This window comes from Bidens hawaiensis, unplaced genomic scaffold, assembly GCF_021521415.1.
Source record: "Bidens hawaiensis isolate Kalapana, Puna unplaced genomic scaffold, B.hawaiensis_p1.1 tig00000055_1, whole genome shotgun sequence".
Classification (NCBI taxonomy): Eukaryota; Viridiplantae; Streptophyta; class Magnoliopsida; order Asterales; family Asteraceae; genus Bidens; species Bidens hawaiensis.
This window is the reverse complement of record NW_027491016.1, coordinates 7,772,295-7,790,450: the sequence shown is the minus strand read 5'-3', so window position 1 is coordinate 7,790,450 and position 18,156 is coordinate 7,772,295. Positions and strand designations below refer to the sequence as shown.

The 18,156-nt window shown below is 33.4% G+C and overlaps 1 pseudogene across 1 annotated transcript; it reads left to right on the top strand.

Moving 5' to 3' along the window:
• The first annotated feature begins 520 nt into the window (after window positions 1-520).
• Window positions 521-4,061, top strand: LOC143536215 (S-adenosylmethionine carrier 1, chloroplastic/mitochondrial-like; annotated as a pseudogene). The gene is made up of 12 exons (XR_013135857.1): window positions 521-554; window positions 999-1,085; window positions 1,195-1,281; window positions 1,367-1,439; window positions 1,513-1,603; window positions 2,217-2,270; window positions 2,369-2,464; window positions 2,638-2,726; window positions 3,124-3,175; window positions 3,335-3,396; window positions 3,514-3,594; window positions 3,927-4,061. The product of XR_013135857.1 is annotated as an S-adenosylmethionine carrier 1, chloroplastic/mitochondrial-like (transcript).
• Window positions 4,062-18,156: the final 14,095 nt, after the last annotated feature.

Sequence of the window (18,156 nt, the reverse complement as noted above, 5' to 3'; positions counted from 1 at the left end):
AAAAATTTGGCCGAAGGCAAAATTATTTTTGAACCTTAAGTAAAAGGAGTATTTTATTGGGTTTAAACAATTTAATTTTGATATAGGCTTACATGGTTATAATTTAGGTTACGTAAAAAAGTTTTGTACAAAAATAAGAATAAATATGTCTCAAATGAAACTAGAACCCACAATCTTGGTTGGGAGTCATATCCCTTCGTTACTAGACCAAACTAATGCTTATGCAATTGAGTTTAAACACTAAATATACATATTGCTTTAATAAAAATACATATAATTAAAAAAAAAAAATTCAGGCCTCCCCCTCAAGGCAAAGCTCAAACTTTATATTCTTTATTCAAAGGTCGAGTTCTCGTAACTCGTAAATTTAACAAGCCAAACTCGAACTCAACCCATTGCTTAAAACGGTTAAACCCTGCATCCCCAAATTGGAGGGTTTTGATAGTCACAAATAGCCTCCACTTGTCTGTTAAACCTTCAGTTATAACGGTTAATCCTTTTGTTTTGTAGAATTTTAGCAACAATGTCTGTTAACTCTAAGATCGAGTCACCAGGTATGGTATACCCTCTCTTCTCTTTATTATTATATTAGATTAGATATTAGGTTTAGGTTTAGTTTTCATATTCTACTTGATTCTTTATTAAAAAATAGTTTGTTATTGCAAAATTATAATGAATCATGTAAGTAGCTATGTATTCTAATTGGAACTGCCAAACGGGTCAAATAAAAAAAGGGTTCTTTTGGTTCGGTCCAAACGGGTTCAGGTTGAAATGGTTGTTGTTTTCTTATTTTGCCGTCCTGAAAAGCATGATTAATAGACCTTTGGTTCGAGTCCCGGAACGGGTTTCGGGTTAGAACAGCATTCGGTTCAGATCGGGTTTCTAACGCATATGTATTTATATTATTAAAATGACAAATTACTCCTATTGTATATACGTAATTTGGAAAATGATGTGTTTGTGCAAGCTTAACATATAAATTGCTGTTTTTGTTACAGATGCTTTTAAACACAAATTGTTCAGCAATAAAGATGCATCAATCAGCAGAAAAGAAGACCCCTTTGATTTTGTTAGGGTTTTGTTGGGTATGATGTATTATATATAACAATCTTGTTAGTCAGAAAATCATGCAATTATCATATTTGATTTTAGTCTTTTTTTGATAGTTGTGAAAGTATTTTTATATTTTTCTAGATGGTGCTATTGCGGGAGCTGCTGCAGGAGTTGTAGTCGAATCTGCTTTATATCCACTTGACACAATTAAAACTCGCCTTCAAGCAGGTAAAATGTTAGTTTTAAATCATCTTTATATAATTTAATATATTTAGCCGATTTTTCTTTTTGTATCTTTTTTCATGGTAGACAGTTCGTGGTGGAGGACAAATTGTTTTAAAGGGTTTATACTCTGGTTTGCTTGGGAATCTTGCAGGCGTTTTACCGTAAGTTATACTGAAAGCTTTGTATTATTTTATCTATAGGAATAATGTTGATGAAATTGTTTATAATTTTCAGTGCATCAGCCATATTTATTGGTGTATATGAACCTACTAAGCAGAAGTTACTAAAAAGCTGCCCTGAAAATCTTAGTGCATTGGCTCACCTGGTGAGTTGTCTTTTTATGTTCATTCTTTTAACTGCACAAACCATCGAACACGTGCAATTAAACGAACCAAGTCTCTTGTTCTTGTTTGTGTTCTTTGAATCTTTCATTAAGGAAATGAGCATGTTCATGTTCAATCATTAATACTAATAGTATAAACAAACGGTTCAGGAACGTAAGCAAACATAAACAAATGAACGTAACCGAACATAGATGAACAAACACTAAATAAAAGTAAACGTGAACGTTAACGTGCTGGACCTAAAAGTTATTAAAACTAGAATAAATTGTAATTGGTGATATTTTAATTTGATAAAACTATACTAAATTGTAATGGAACTAAAACTTTTTAACGAATATGTAAACAAACGAGCATAAATGAAAGTAAACGAATTTAAACGAACGAACGCTCATGAACATATATGATCAAACGAGACATGTGTTCAACTGTTCATGAGAAAACCACAAAGTTACGAGAAAACCGAGAAAAACAATGCCAACCAGTCAATTTTTTTAACATTTTTTTTAATTATGAGGTTAGTATTGTAAAAAAAATTTAAAAAAATATTGACACACCTTATCTCTTGTTTTTAACTTTTTTTGAAACTTAATGCAGACTGCAGGTGCGGTTGGAGGAGCTGCTTCTTCTATTATACGTGTGCCAACCGAGGTATTTCATATGTACTTCTACTAGTACAGATCGTATTTTTCTTACTTTTTCCATGTTTTTAATTGTTATGTTGATACTTTTTTGCCATGTTTATGAAGGTTGTTAAGCAAAGGATGCAAACAGGCCATTTTGCTTCAGCACCTGATGCTGTTCGCCTTATTGTTGCTAAAGAAGGCTTTAAGGGGCTTTTTGCTGTATGTGATTTGATTAGTAGAAGATGAGCGGGTTGGGTAGCAGGTCAAATGGGTCAAGTTTGATCTGTCTGGCCATTTTGACCCATTCTTCTTATAGCTTTTTTTTAGTTGACCCATCTGAGATTAAACAAATTTCGAACGACCATTTTCATGTAATCTTTTTGAAATTTCAGGGTTATAGTTCTTTTTTATTGCGAGACTTGCCATTTGACGCCATCCAATTTGCATATACGAGCAGCTTCGAATTGGGTATAAATTAGCGGTATGTTGTCTTTGGTCAAATAATCTGAAAGTTGCATTTCTAACCTTTTTCATATCCCATGTTATAACCTAGTTGCTTCTTATAATAACAAGGCACTTGTAAAATATTTCACCGTATGATAGACGTGACAAAATGGGCCTGTTGGGTTTGTTGGATAACATGTCAACACGGGCTGGGTCGGGTTAACATGAAACACTTGTCCAACTTTAAGACATTTTTCTGAAAAGAGCTTGGGTTGCATATGATTACAGAAAATATATTTTGCAATAATGTTCTTAATTTTAAATAAAGCGATTTGGTAGGTTATATTCTTTAACGTTACCTCTAGCTCCTCTATGTGGTTGGCTGCATCACAAGGTCAAAATGCAAAAGTCAAACTGTTACTTTTTCTCTACAGGCAAAAAGGGATCTTAGCGACCCCGAGAATGCTGTGATTGGAGCCTTTGCAGGTAATTTGCTATTTTAAACGGCGTCTTTGATGGTTATTGTACATAAATGCAAAAAAAAAAAAAATTAACTACCGGAGTCTTATATGTTTGCCAATTATCACAAGAATGTTTTTAATTTATTTGAATATGCTAATATTACCATCTATTTTGTAATTACAGGTGCAATTACAGGAGCTGTTACAACACCTTTAGATGTGATAAAAACTAGATTGATGGTTCAGGTACAGTTGATAATTTTTGCAAATTTTGCTTTTTAATTTGTATTCTCTCTTCACTCTTTTATCCTGCAAATACATATAAAGAATCATTTTTCCATTTGGTGTTTTGATTTTGGTCAGGGATCGGCTAACCAATACCGAAGTATTTCTCATTGTGTCAGCACCATTTTAAAGGAAGAAGGACCTTCTGCATTTTTAAAGGTATAATAATCCTTTATAGTTATATATATTATGATGAAACAATACTTATTAACTTACGTGTTAATAGTTATAAAGTGAAAAAAAAATCAGTTAATTTAATAGTTAAGGACTTAAGGCCTTAAGGGTGGTTTAACTGGTACAAATGTATATTACTATGATTTATAAGTGGCTAATTATCTCACAAGGTTTAAAGATAGTGTATTACTTGTTTTGTTAATTTATATCGGTACCGAGAACTCATACAATAAGCTAAACAAAGAAATCAGTATTAGGTCCGATTGTTTTGTACACATACAATGTGGATCTTATTATGTGGTATTTGCGTAATGCAGGGGATTGGGCCACGCGTCATGTGGATAGGTATCGGGGGCTCCATTTTCTTTGGTGTTCTTGAAAGAACAAAGCAGTTACTTGCCTCAAATAAAAACTCCAATTCTGACAAGTTCAATTAACAGGTTCAGTAACGGGCTGGCCCAACCCGGCCCGGCCCGGCCCATTTTTACATTTTTCCCCCACTGTCTAGACTTTCTTAAATGAACATTGATGTGTCAAATTATTTCTTCCTTAGTTTATTTGGGAAACGCAAGTGATGAATAATATTTGAATGTCACTATATAAATCATCATTTAGTATTAATGAAAAGAAATATACGTAAGGTGAGGGTGCTCAACGAGTCTGTTCGTGGGTTGACGGTTTCAACCCAACATGAACACAGAAATTTTACTTGAACCCGAAATCATGTTGGTCACACAACCATGACACGTAAGTTTAATTTATTTTTTATGAAAAGCTATAGCTAATTTTTTTTTTATCCTCCATATTTTGCCTCTTTTGATGCCCGAAACATCAGCCTTTGCTGGTAACACATCTTTATCATCGGTCATCAAACCAGTGGCGAAGATAGAAATTTTTTTCCCGTGGTTCAGCATTTTTAATGTCTATTAGCAATTCTTAAAGTTTTTATATTTTATAAAAAAATATTCATTACTAAAATATTTTAACTAAAATTTTCATAATTAATGGTTACTAGTACTTTTTTTAGAATGACACTGAGTTCGCTCGTCGAAAAAGAATATTTTAGTTTAATGGCTTGATACTATAGGTTATATATAAAACCAAAAAAAAGCCAGGTTCATCCAGACCCAGTGATCATAGAGTGGCTCCATCAAACCACAGTACTTGCGGGTTGCTAATTTTTTTTTATTAAGGAAAGTAATAGTAAAAGAAAATTAATGGGTTAATGGTTAAGGTGGGGCCGGCTTATCTTATGAACCGTCCAAGTGTCTTGTCATTGGCTCTCATTGCTTTAAACACATCATTATTCATTAAACCTGATGTGTGACATCGTTCGCGGGGCCTATCCACCAAATAAAGCCACGTACTCTCTTGAACATGTTATTTAAGCCACTTTTATTTAAATAGACTTGTTTGGTTCAAACACAGAAATGAGAAAGCGCCAAGAGTGCTAAAGGGAAGTCATGAAAGCATTTTATTTTGTTGATGGTCGGTTTATGTTGGAAATCATTAATAGTTATAATAATAATAATAATAAGTTAATACAGTAACTAATAACCAATTTTGAGTATAGAGTTGCATAACAACGTGATACACTTGTTTTTAGTGTTTGGTATGTAAATGATAGAAATTTGGTGATGACCCAACTCTCTCTACATATCATATGTATGTGTATTATATTTCAAGGGCTTGAATACGACACATGTCTATGAATATATATGGTACGATCAAGACGAAGATTTTTTTTTCTATGACTTCATGTTAATCCATTCATTTATCAGTCATATCTCCGGTGCATTTGATTATGGCAATCAAACTTTAGTCGGCCGGGCATATCTTATGTATTTCAACATTTATGATTTTACAAGTATGATCTCGAAGAGCTATGCTACTACACACCAAAATGTTTGGTTGTTGAATAGAATGAAACCATCTGTTACATAATAAATCTCATTTTCTCTTAACGTATCAAATCATTCCACCGCACACCCTTCTTTTGCTCTTTTTTTTTAATTCCCTCTTTCATCCTACTTTCTCGACACCACCTGACCACCATCAGCACCACTGTCACACCCCGGCTTAGGGCCTGGGCATGTGACCCAACGTTGGTACCTATTTTGTAAATATATTAGAGTTTAAGGTTGTAAAGCGGAAGACTTTAATAAAATATTATTATATTTATAAGACGGGATTTTTAAAACACCCGTTCGATTTATACAAAAGTGTTTGGAAAACAAACCACTATTTACATTATTTTAATAATAAAATATCCATTGAGCCATCAGATTGTCTAACGGTTATCTCTCGTCTCCAAACACCTATTCTCCATTACCTGTAAAACAGTTATAAAAATACGTCAGCAACACATGCTGGTGAATACGCTGACACAAAACATTTAAGTTACTTAGTTATCCCCTCGGGTATCTTATGACCCGGCCCATCGTGGCTTAGGAAACAACCAAGTTAAATATACTATTATAAACCTCCAGTTATACTTGAAACCTCTCAGCGATACCGCAGCATCGAGGTCTTAGCAACTATCAATATACACGAGATAATCCCCTCTCAGACATTACTTAGGTCCGGCCCAACGTGACGGAGGCATTAACAAGTGTGGTGCGGTGTGCCCACCGTCTACCCACATATGTAAGGATCCAGACAAATGTATACAATAGTTTGAGGGCCAACATTACTTTTGTTTATAAAGTTTTAGGGATATAATCCCATACAAACATTCACAGACTTGTTTTATAAAAAGTTTGACGTATTCACTTTTCTTCTTGGTTGGTGTTTCTCACCAATTTGTATAGCCTTGTTACCTCGGACATATAGTACGAGAATAACGTTTTATAAGTACTAGATCAACGATCTAGCTTCAGACATTTAGTCCGATTGCATAACCTTTACCTTGACATTTTATCTCTTTATAAATATAAGGACCTCTAGTCCTTACTTTTGTTAATCATTCTTATAAACTATGTTTCTTCTTCAAGAAGAAACGTACATTTCACATTTCTTTTATCATAAGAAATATTTATAAAATCTTTAAAATAAAGACATAATATTTCATTCATAACTTTATAAAAAATATTTTTCACTTTATTATATTATCAATGTATGAGCTATATTCCTGACTAGGGCTAAGCTATTTATAATATAATAATCGGGCAGAACCTCTACCTTAATGGCTTATTACTCGAAATGCCTATGCTTTACATGGACCGCACTTCTACTTGGATCGCACTTCCATTTGGAGGAAGGTCGAGAGAGTAACTTAGGTATAGTCACGGCACGAACTTCGAGGCTATAATCCTCGGGATATCGGCATATTGGGGTGGTGGCACGCTTATCGAGGTTAAGTATGTGTTTTGGATGGTGTGAGGATGAGTGAGGACCACCCCCATGGCCGGTCTATTTATAGAAATTTTTCTGCATCTTCGCGTATTGCGAAGCTACACTAGCTTCGCTGAGTCTCCGCGTAGGCTTGCCACGTGTCGCCACGTGTCGCTACGGTATCGCCACGTGTCCTGATTATTCGCGTATCGCGAAGATGCAAAACTTCAATTCTGTTTATTTTTTGTCCCTAATCTTTTGGTAACTTGCCATATCTTGATTTTGTCTCATCATCCAAAAATACAAAGGCAGCGATGCAAGCGTGCGAAGTGCAAAGTGCGCCATCAAAGCTCGCCCTTCACCCGAGCCCGTGCCTGTACGCGTCGGGTGCTTCGCACCCTCCGCTAGGACTAGGGAGAGTGATTGGCCACTTAAGAACATTATTATGGGAAAATGCCCTCCTTATAAAGTGATTTATATTTCTTCCTTTCTCCGATGTGGGATGAAGTCTCCTTACTCCATTCTTTAATATAAGCTCATTTTCATTCTTTACCTTATTTTACCCATTACTTATAACATAAATATTTTTAGTCCTTAAGTTCTATTAGTTTGTCAAATTTTGACCAAATTTTCGTGATGTTACAACCACCACCGACGCCACCACCCCTACCATTTACTCACTACCATCATCACCTTCACCGTTGCCGCTGCCGCCACCACCTTCGCTTGACTATCACCACCGCAACCACTACCACTACCAATTTTTTATTTTGGTATATTTCTTTTATTTTGAGGAAGTGTATTTTTGTCATTTGTATTGCATTCCATCGTTATTTTCTTGTCTACCAAACAACACAAAGTAATGATTCAATCTATTCTCACATGTTAACCAAACATGACAATGGAATGATAAGGATGCATTTTATTTTCTTGTCCGTTTCATTACCCTATACGGCTATACCAAACAGACACGCAGTGTACTCGTCTCACAATATACTAATAAAATATGGAAGGCATTTACATGCGTCGTTTGACGTTCGACTATTGTGTTTTCTTAAGCGATAGCTTATTATCTTATGCCTTAAAACTTTAAACAATCCTCTCTAGATCGAGTGATGAAGTTGAATATTATGAGGTGGCAATGACAACCATGCTAACATGCAATGTGCTACTTTGAGCTTAGTCATTCGTTACTTCATGAAACTATTGTTAGTGCAATATACCGTTCTCTAACCAGATTCTAAGGATGACAATTTATGCCCGATACATGAATACATGACACGTGCCTACACGACTTTAACAGGTATCAGATAAGGCCTTAACAGGTTTCGTGTACTAAACAGGTAGACACGAATCTACCTGTTAATTTTCGTGTTTAAACAAATAAAACACATGTTTACCTGTTAAGTACATGTTAAGTACCCGATTAGATTTTTATAGTTAATATATCTAATTATAAGTTATCCTAAACCCTAAATTCCTAAAACATTCTCACTTTCTCTCAGCCGTCACATTCTCACGACATTCTCAATTAGGTTAATACGAATAATTTGATTGTCGTAGGATTGATTTAAGTTCTTATCGTGTCTTATCGTGTATACCAGGTATTAACAACTTTGTGTTCGTGTTTGGGATACAGGTACACGATAAGTTTTTGTGTCATGCACAACCATACATATTTTGTGTTCGTGTCTTATCATAGACGGGTATACACGATATACCAACCCTACCAGATTCAACATTAAAGTACAACATATATTGCAATCGATATTCATTTGTCTTGTAAAAAGTCACCACATACTAGTTTCTAGCCCTTCATTTGAATACATATTCAAAAAGTCTTTTATCATAATAACAAAGGCCTAGCTGGCATGGGAAAATCCAATATCGAAATCTTATTTTACTATACTAATAAACAAAAATAATGATGTTTAATTGTTCTAACCACATTCAGTCCTATCATAAAATTCTTTCGTAATATTCTAATCTCTCTTCTCCTTAATCCATACTATCCATGTGTTATGGGTGAAAATTGTTTCACCCATGAGTTACAACATTTTCAATACATTTTAATGATCATTAATTTAATACCTAAAAAATATTTATGCTCAATGGATACTTTACTTTTTATTAAAGAAGTCAACATTTTTTTAACAATAAGAACTTGTGAATTCAATTTGAATCTTTAATTTAATTTTCTAAATATAATCATTCTAAAAAAAACTTTTGAACATTAAACCATGATTAATTATAACTAAAAAATTTGAAGTCCTAAAATGCATGTTTCTTGCTAAAAAAATAATAGATCCGAGTTGTTTGGTTTTTGGAAACCGTCAATTCCATCTTTTTTTACTTCGTAAACACTTATCACATAGTCAATTTAAATAAAAGAAATAGAATCATATACAAAAATAATTTATCCTGTCAGTTACTTTCATATGGCATGCATATCATTCTATGAACTTCTAATTTTTTGGTTTTATTATTGTTGTGAATCCGTTTGAATCCCTTTTTACTGCTTCTTCGAACTCATAGTAGTATTGAACTCATAGCAATTTTAATCCATTTATATGTTTTCCGTATGAATATAAGTTTGAGATTCTATACTTCTTATTGCTTGTACTATATATTTCATTTTTTTATCTTTAATTTGTGTCTTTATTTCAAATAATGGACTTTATTAATTTTTTTTCATTTGAAAAATCCCCTGTAATACACGGGTTCAAAAGCTAGTACATAATAAGGGAAAGTTAAAATGTAAAAGGAGACAAAAATAAGAACTGTGAGAAGAATTTGTAGCAAAAAAAGCCCTCAAGAAAATAATAAAAAGCCATAACTCAAAATATAAATAAGAAATGAAAAAATAAAAAAAAAAATGTTTCCCCGATCATTCTCTTTCCAAAAAAAACGACAGAAAGATATAATACCTAGAAAAAAGACACGATGACGAAAATAAACAAAAAACATAATGATAAATAAAAAAGACACAACAGATCACAAAATACAACACAATGCCGAACAAAATATAACACAATGTTGAGTATTATAACACAATGTCAAGAAAAAAAAATGAACAATACCAAGTAAAAAAGACACAATTAATGATGAAAACAAACAAAAAAACACAATTATAAATAAAAAGACATAATGATTTTTTTTCCCTCAACATTGTGTCTTTCAAAAAAAAACGAGAAAAACGGTGAAAACGTTTTTGCATTTTTACTTTTTTTATTTTTTATTAAATTTTTAGAGTTATGATTGTTTTATTAACTTATTATTATTTTTTAAAGAGTTTTTTTTATGGCTACAAATTTTTCTCATGCTTCTTATTTTTTCTCTCTTTGTAGAATAACCTGATCCTATATAGTAATACATTTTTAACACAATTTTGAATCCGTGGTACGCCATTAGACCTGCTAATCACCAATACCAAGTTTGGGCCCTGAGACAAAATTTCAACTATAAATTATTAGTTTGACACTATAAAGATTTGAATCGAAGACCACCGCAAAAGAAAACTTTAAGAAAAAAAACCTGACCATAAGACCAAAGGCGTGACTAATAATACAAAATTTAAAAGAGCATGCGTGCTATCTTAACTTTACATAAGGTTGGCTGGTATACACCCCCTGGGTCCAATGTGGAAGGTGAGGTGGCAACCCTCACGCCAGGGGTCATGTAAGACCCCCCCCCCCCTCCCCGGGTGGTGTGGGGGGGCAATAAAATGGTCACGCGTGACCGGAGGCCACTGACCGCCCTCAATATCATCATTCTCTCTTTTTCTTCCTTTTTTGACAGTTGGCAACAGTCCAAATTAAAATATATATATACATATATATATATATATACCGACAAACCCATTTCTCAAACCATTTCAACCATGCTCGAACCATTTCTCAAACCATTTTATACAAACCTATTTTGACCAAAACAGTATAATTTCAACAAAAAAAATTCAAAATGATTCTTCTTCGCCCGACGATACAGTTTTATTCTTCATGCAATGAAGTTTACGGTCGAACATGTTTTATTTGGTGACGACCAAGCATCGCCTCCGCTCACAAGAAAATCTCGGTTGAATCGAGATTGTATAGGGGCACACGATCGTTTAGTAGCCCGCTACTTTGTCGAAAACTCAACTTTCACATGCAAAGATTTTAGGAGGCGTTTCCGAATGAGTAAACGTCTGTTTCTAAGAATAGTCGGATCCATGGTTTGAGTTACGTCCGAATGAAAGAGGTAGAAGAGGTTTTACTCCACTACAAAAGTACAATGGAGCGATCCGGCATATGACATACGGCACGGTTCATGATGCTTTAGACGATTATCTTCAAATGCCCGAAAGAATGGTACGCGATAGTGTTTATAAGTTTACCAAAAATATTATAAAGTTATATAGCAAGAAACATTTACGTAGCCCTACTTGCAGCGACATTCAAAAATTATATGAATGACATGAAACAAAACATGGCTTTCGCAGGATACTTGGTAGTATTGATTGTATGCATTCGGTGTGGGCACAAATGCTTGGCGCGGTCAATACATACGAGGTGATCATGCACACCCGACTATATCCTTATAAATAGTTGCTTCACAAGATTTGTGGATTTGACATACCTACTTTGGTTTAAGGGTGAGATTGAATGAGATTCCAAGTGTAATGGATGATTTCATTTCATTGAGCAACCAAACACCACTTTTTTCATTTATACGTAATGAATCATTCCATTTCTATTGTCATTCCTGCGTACCAAACGCTACCTAAATGATATTAGTTATGTTATAATTATAAATCATCATATTTAAAAAAAGCTTTAACTTAATTTTACACGTGAAATGGCAAGCCACGTGTGTTACAGATCTCAGCCAAAACAAATATACAATGTATCTAAAGCTCGTTTCTGATTGGACACCGGCAACAAGTGGTCGGTTTGGTAGTTGAATAAGACATTCAATATTGTCGTTTTATTAGGAAAATAATCTAAAAGAAAAAATTCCCAAAATAATCCTTTTTAGAGAGAGAAGTTTTAAAATAGTCTTTTTTTTCCTCAAAAACTTTTATAATTTGGACTATCAAGACGCATTGGGAAAAGATAAAAATAAAGACGAGATTTCAAAAGAAAGTCAGGTAAAAGACGAGATTTGAGGAATAATGTCAGTAAAGTCCTGAATTATTTGTAATCTTAGAGCAAAAGTTCAAATTTTTCAAAAACTTTCTTACTTAAAAAAACCATCTTGAGAGACTGTTTTTTTATGTTTCCTACCTTTCACGTCCATATTTTCAAATTTTTGGAAAAATATATCTTTGACAATTATACCCCCACCACCACCGCCGCCACCTTGAACCACCACCATCACCGACACCATCGGCCCCGCCCCATCACCACCACCGAACCACCAGCACCCCCACCCCATCACCTCCCCTCCACCGCCTCCCGTCGTATCCCCGCCGCTCTCCGACAGTCCCCTGTAATGAAAAATTGGAATCAAGAACTCAAAACCCCTAAAACATAAATTCTCATGAACTAAACCAAGAATATTACTTCATACACTAATGCAATTAAGCTAGAAATCAACAAATCAAAATGGAAATGAGTTTTGAACATACCCAAATGCAATTAAGTCTCAAACTGCTTGAAATCAACAGCAAGAAACCAATAATTGTTACAAGCCCAATTGCAATTAATGGAATAATAATACAGGTAGATAGATATATAATATAGCAAAAATAAATAAATATTCCCATAAAATAAAATGAAATGATTTGTACAGGAGCATGAATAGAAAACGCACAAGACACTCATAACAGAGAGAGAAAGTGGACAATGATGTATGCACATTTTTTTTTTAATGTTTAAGCTTGCCTCATATTATTTACAATAAATCGCCATTGCCAGGGATCGAACCCTGGACCTCTCACCCAAAGGCCTAAGCCTTTACCATCCCACCAAAGTGGAGATGACAAGAAATTAAATTTGCTATCTCCACTTTGATGGGATGGCAAATTTGCTTTCATCGTATACCCCACGTGATATATTAAACACGTGAACAATGATGTATGCACATTTGCTTTCAAGAAATTAAATTTGCTTTCTTGTTTCATCTTTTGATTGTGTTTAATATATCACGTGGGGTATACGATGTGAGATACGACGGGAGAGCGGCGGGGATACGAAGGGAGGCGGTGGAGGGGAGGTGATGGGGTGGGGATGGTGGTGGTTTGGTGGTGGTGATGGGGTGGGGCCGACGGCGTCGGTGATGGTGGTGATTCAAGGTGGTGATGGTGGTTCAGGGGTATAATTGTAAAAAATATAATTTTCCAAGAATTTGAAAATTTGGATGGGAAAGGTAGAAAACATAAAAAAACAGTCTCTCAAAACGGTTCTTTTGAGTAAAAAAGTTTCTGAAAAATTTGAACTTTTGATCCAAAATTACAAATAATTTGGACTTTACCGACATTATTTCCCAAAATCTCGTCTTTTACCTGACTTTCTTTCGAAATCTCGTCTTTATTTTTATCTTTTCCCAATGCGTCTTGACAGTCCAAATTATAAAAAAATTTGAGGAAAAAAGGGCTATTTTGGGACTTCTCTCACTAAAAGGGACTATTTTGGGAATTTTCCCTAATCTAAAATGTACTTGTGTTTAATAATAACTATATATATATATATATACATTTCTTTAAAAGTTCATAGAAAATGTATATACCAAATAGCTTCGAGTCTACGGGTATCAAGGTAATAAGGTATTTTTCTTTTAGTAGTTCAAGTTTAATGTGAACAAATGTGTGAATTTTATAATAAATTTAGTGAGTGTGTGAATTTACCGCTTTAAAAAATTATAAACTTTTATTATGAATTTTGCTTTGCACACAAAATTCGTAGTAAAACTTTATAATTTTTTAATTTAACTAAGTGGTTTAATTGCTCGAGTTAAAGACTTGGTGTCTCAAGAAGCCATAACGCATGAAGAAGTTGTTGTAGGTAAAGGATTAAGTATGTGTACGTTAATATATCAGGTAAAGTTATTATATGTAAAAGGCCGGTTGACAAACAAAACCACTTCACTTAAAGGTAGTGTTCTCATAACCGAACTAGATCGGCCTTTTACACCGGGAATTGCCTACATAAATGGCCCGATAGAGTGCTTTTGAATCGCCTTCATTCAAGGTCTGCCAGTTAAGATGCTAATTGGTTGAACGATAAACTGGTTCTGTGGTTTGACTAGATTTATAATCTTTATTTTTATTTTCTTTCAAAATTTCATTTTCAAATTTACATCTTTGGAAATTAGATGGTGAACTTTAAATTATAACCCTGAATTATGAATCTTTGGCATCAATAGACCCCAAGTTAAATGTAGAGTGAATAGCATTTTCAAGGGTAAATTCCTATAGATTTTATTATAGTTTTATTTTATTTTCAGTTTATAACATGACTATAAAGTTGAATACATGCAAATAATAATAATAATAATAATAATAATAATAATAATAATAATAATTAATAGTTTGATATATTTAAAAGTTCAATTATTTTACATTGTTTTCAAAGCTTAGACAGATATCAATGATAAAGTCTTAAATAATTTACATTTTCATGACAAATGACTAACTATTTATGGCCTAAGATACCCAAAAGATATTACATGACATGAAAATGGATTAAAGTGCCTTTATTGTTATCACTTACAAACATGTAACATGAGCAACTTTATCAATGTTTTAAAAGATTTTTTTTTCTTTCAGAAATATCTTAATTTTTTTTAAATAATGTGAGATTTTTTTTGTTTAAATGTAATACATAAATTTGTAACCTCTTGTTCTCTTTAGCAAACCAACAAAATTGGAATTAAAGATTTGATAGGCTTTAATAAAGTTATACTAAAACATGGAAAATGAAAACGAACCATATGTTTAAGTTTACATAGAATGTTTTAAATTATTAAAGAACAAGAAGTTAAAGTTTAAATTAAAGTTTTAGGTTAGAAGGGACCCCATTCGGTAACACCACCGCCACCCTTTTGGGTACCCAATTCAGGTATATGAGATTGGTTAGTATTCACTGATTAAAGATGATCGTTGCTTGGTCAATATGACCGGGGGGGGGGGGGTAGCCTATAAATTAGACGATCCCAAATACTGAACCCGAATTAGAGAATACCCTAAAACCCAAACCCGGATAACCTGAACATGAACTCTAAATGGGTCAATTATCAGGTCATTTTTTCTCAACAAACAACCCGACCCGAAACATGAAACCCAAAAACACCCCGATATTTATTGCCTTTTCTTTATAGAAGTATTTTAGTTTGGAGTCTTTGTTATTTGAAATATTATATTATATAGTTTTTTTGTGACTTTTGAACATTATCATATCATATTATCATATGATCTTTGAATTTTTATGATATTTATTTAGTAGCATGATGATATTTTGTGAATAAAACATTTATTTTCATTTTACATTTAAACTCTAAACTGAATAACCCAAACCCGACCAACCTGAGATTACATGGGTTGGTTATCAGGCCGCCTTTTTTTTTGGTCCAAAACTTGAACAAACCGACTAGAAAAACCCAAAACCGAAGAACACCCCTAACATAAAAATATTATTGTGTCTCACTTTTATTTTTCACATAACATTCTCTACAACCATTTTCTCTATCCCCATGTGGCCTGTGATTGTACAGAAGATTAGAAGAGTGGCATATAAATAAGGTTTTCGGTTGAGGTCGCACCGAACAATAATGTCCTTCCGAAGTTGATGGATGAAAATGCTTATTACTGACTTTGATTTGATATTGTGACATCTTGCAAATTTAAATTTGCCACAGCTCAACTCGAAGGTGGAGGTGCTTAGTTTTATATCATGTATTTTTTTAATTTATGTTTTTATTTGATTGTGTGATTTTTTTTATTTATATTGAGGTACAATTATTTTGTGTGTTTATTTGTTTAATTCATTTATAATTAAAAATAAAATAAAATAAATATTTTGGGTACTTGAGAGAAGTGTACGTGTGATTAAGATGCCTTTAGGGTGGTTAAGGGTGAAACAACATGACATTACATGATTGGTAGTTATTAATGTATCTTGATAAAGCACTCTTCTTAAATTTCATCAACGCCCAAATCCAACAAAGTAACATATAAAGAAAGCCAAGCATATCCGCTTATGTGGCTAACTGATGCGAACTCGGTTGGTATCAAACTATGACACCAATACCAAATAATGAATTCGTCAATGTCCAAATCAACAAATTAACATATAGTTAAAAAAGATGTAGGGAACCAAAAATAAAATAAAAACAAAGCAAAACCTGCACGTTGCAACGACAAACAAAGGCAAATTATGTTGGTATCAATGGTATTGGTACTAAATTGTAAACTTTGTAAACATAAATTCGTAAGCCCCAAAAAATAAAACTTTAGAAAAAAAAGCGTTCACGTAACGCATCCACGTTCCAACGCATGGCGTACCGACAAGGATTCGATCGGTATCGAAGATATCGACACAAATTTATAAACATAAATTAGCATCCCTAAACGATTATACATAAAATCCCTTTAAAAAGAAGCAAAAAGATGCCATGACACAACCACATGCTGCCATATGGATTATGGACTAATAAGAAGGTTGTGGCATCAAGCATACATATAAATCTATCTATAGAATGATAATGGTTATCAAAAAGAAGTTTGACAAGTTTGTTATGTAAATGGTGTGACCTTTGTAGTCTTTGTTAAATTTAGTTTTACGAACCAAGTATGTGTCAAGTTTCTTAAAAATATAATTTTGGAAAGGCGGAGTTCCTCTTTTTTTTATATATATTTTTTTTATATCAAAAACGAATTTACTTATGCTACTTTATGAAGTGAAGGATTGCTAAAATTTTAATTTTCCTAAGACGTAATTAGATTAGATGTACTCATTGAAATTAGTTTCAATCCACCGTGTTCAACATTATCAGTTAACTGACCATCTTTTTAAATAATTCTTTATAGTTAAAACCGACCAACTATGAAAATATAAAAACTGAAACATCATTATAGATTTGTTTTAGTCCACAATCAAACCAAGCCAACTCAAGCTCGTAGTAGAATAGACTATACGTAAAAGGTTATGTTGGTGGGTATAGCCAGATGGCTTAATCCCGCGTCACTTCTTCAGGAATATGGCGCAAAAATATAGTCTATTTATTGATTGGTGAACGACGGCGACAGAACCCGAGCGTGGTGGATTCACAATTCATTGCCTTGATCACCTGACCATAAAAGGAAAGACTCAACAAGAGATAGAGATGTGGTGGGTGGGGGGAAGGAAAATGCTTTCGAAGATCAAGATTTTCTTTTTCATCGAAAACGAACGAGTCCTCTTCCCTTAGTTTATGGCAATCGATTGAGTAATCACAGGATATATATGGGTCCATGCAGCGTTTCCACGGCATCGTTATGATTTAGAAAACATATGTTGTATTTTTTATAATTTATTGAATAAAGTCTTCAAATTTTTAAGATCTTGAAATAAAGGTGACTTTAGTTTGGGCCAAGTAATGGGAATATTTTGATTTGCTTTGATTGGTGATCTTAAGTCATGGCCAGGTAATTGGAATATATTTGATTTGCTTTTGTTTGGTGGTCACATTTTGATGATATTCGGTACTTGAATGGAGTCAGCAAACTAAAGTTGATGAGTGGGTGAAAATTATTATTATTTCAGTTTTCAATATTCACATGACATCTGTTCTCAAGCATCAATCATTCACTTAATACTTACAATTTTTGTATCTTTTGAAAATTGTAGAGAATTTGGCTCGATGGTATCTTTACGTGTTATAACTTATAAGGTGTTCATTTTTCTAGGAGATAGAGGATTTGAATTCATTGATGGATATTGGTGTACTGTTATTAGGAGTAGATTAGATGGTCGTTAAAACAACGCATGTTTAAAAAGGGTATAAGTACAGATAATATTAATGTATTTACGTTAATTAATAGTAAGAGAGCAAAAGAGTCAAATCGCTCGTCATTTTTTCTAACTCAAGGTATAGTAATCTAATGAGAGCACGTGCTTTTTCAGTTTTTTGTTTAACTTCTATGTTTTATGCAGGGACGAGGATTCAGACCAAGAATCCGGTTGAGTTTGGACGTCCTAGAGCCAAACTTAACCCGGAATTACAATTCGTTTAATAATTAAGCTCACACTTGGGTTT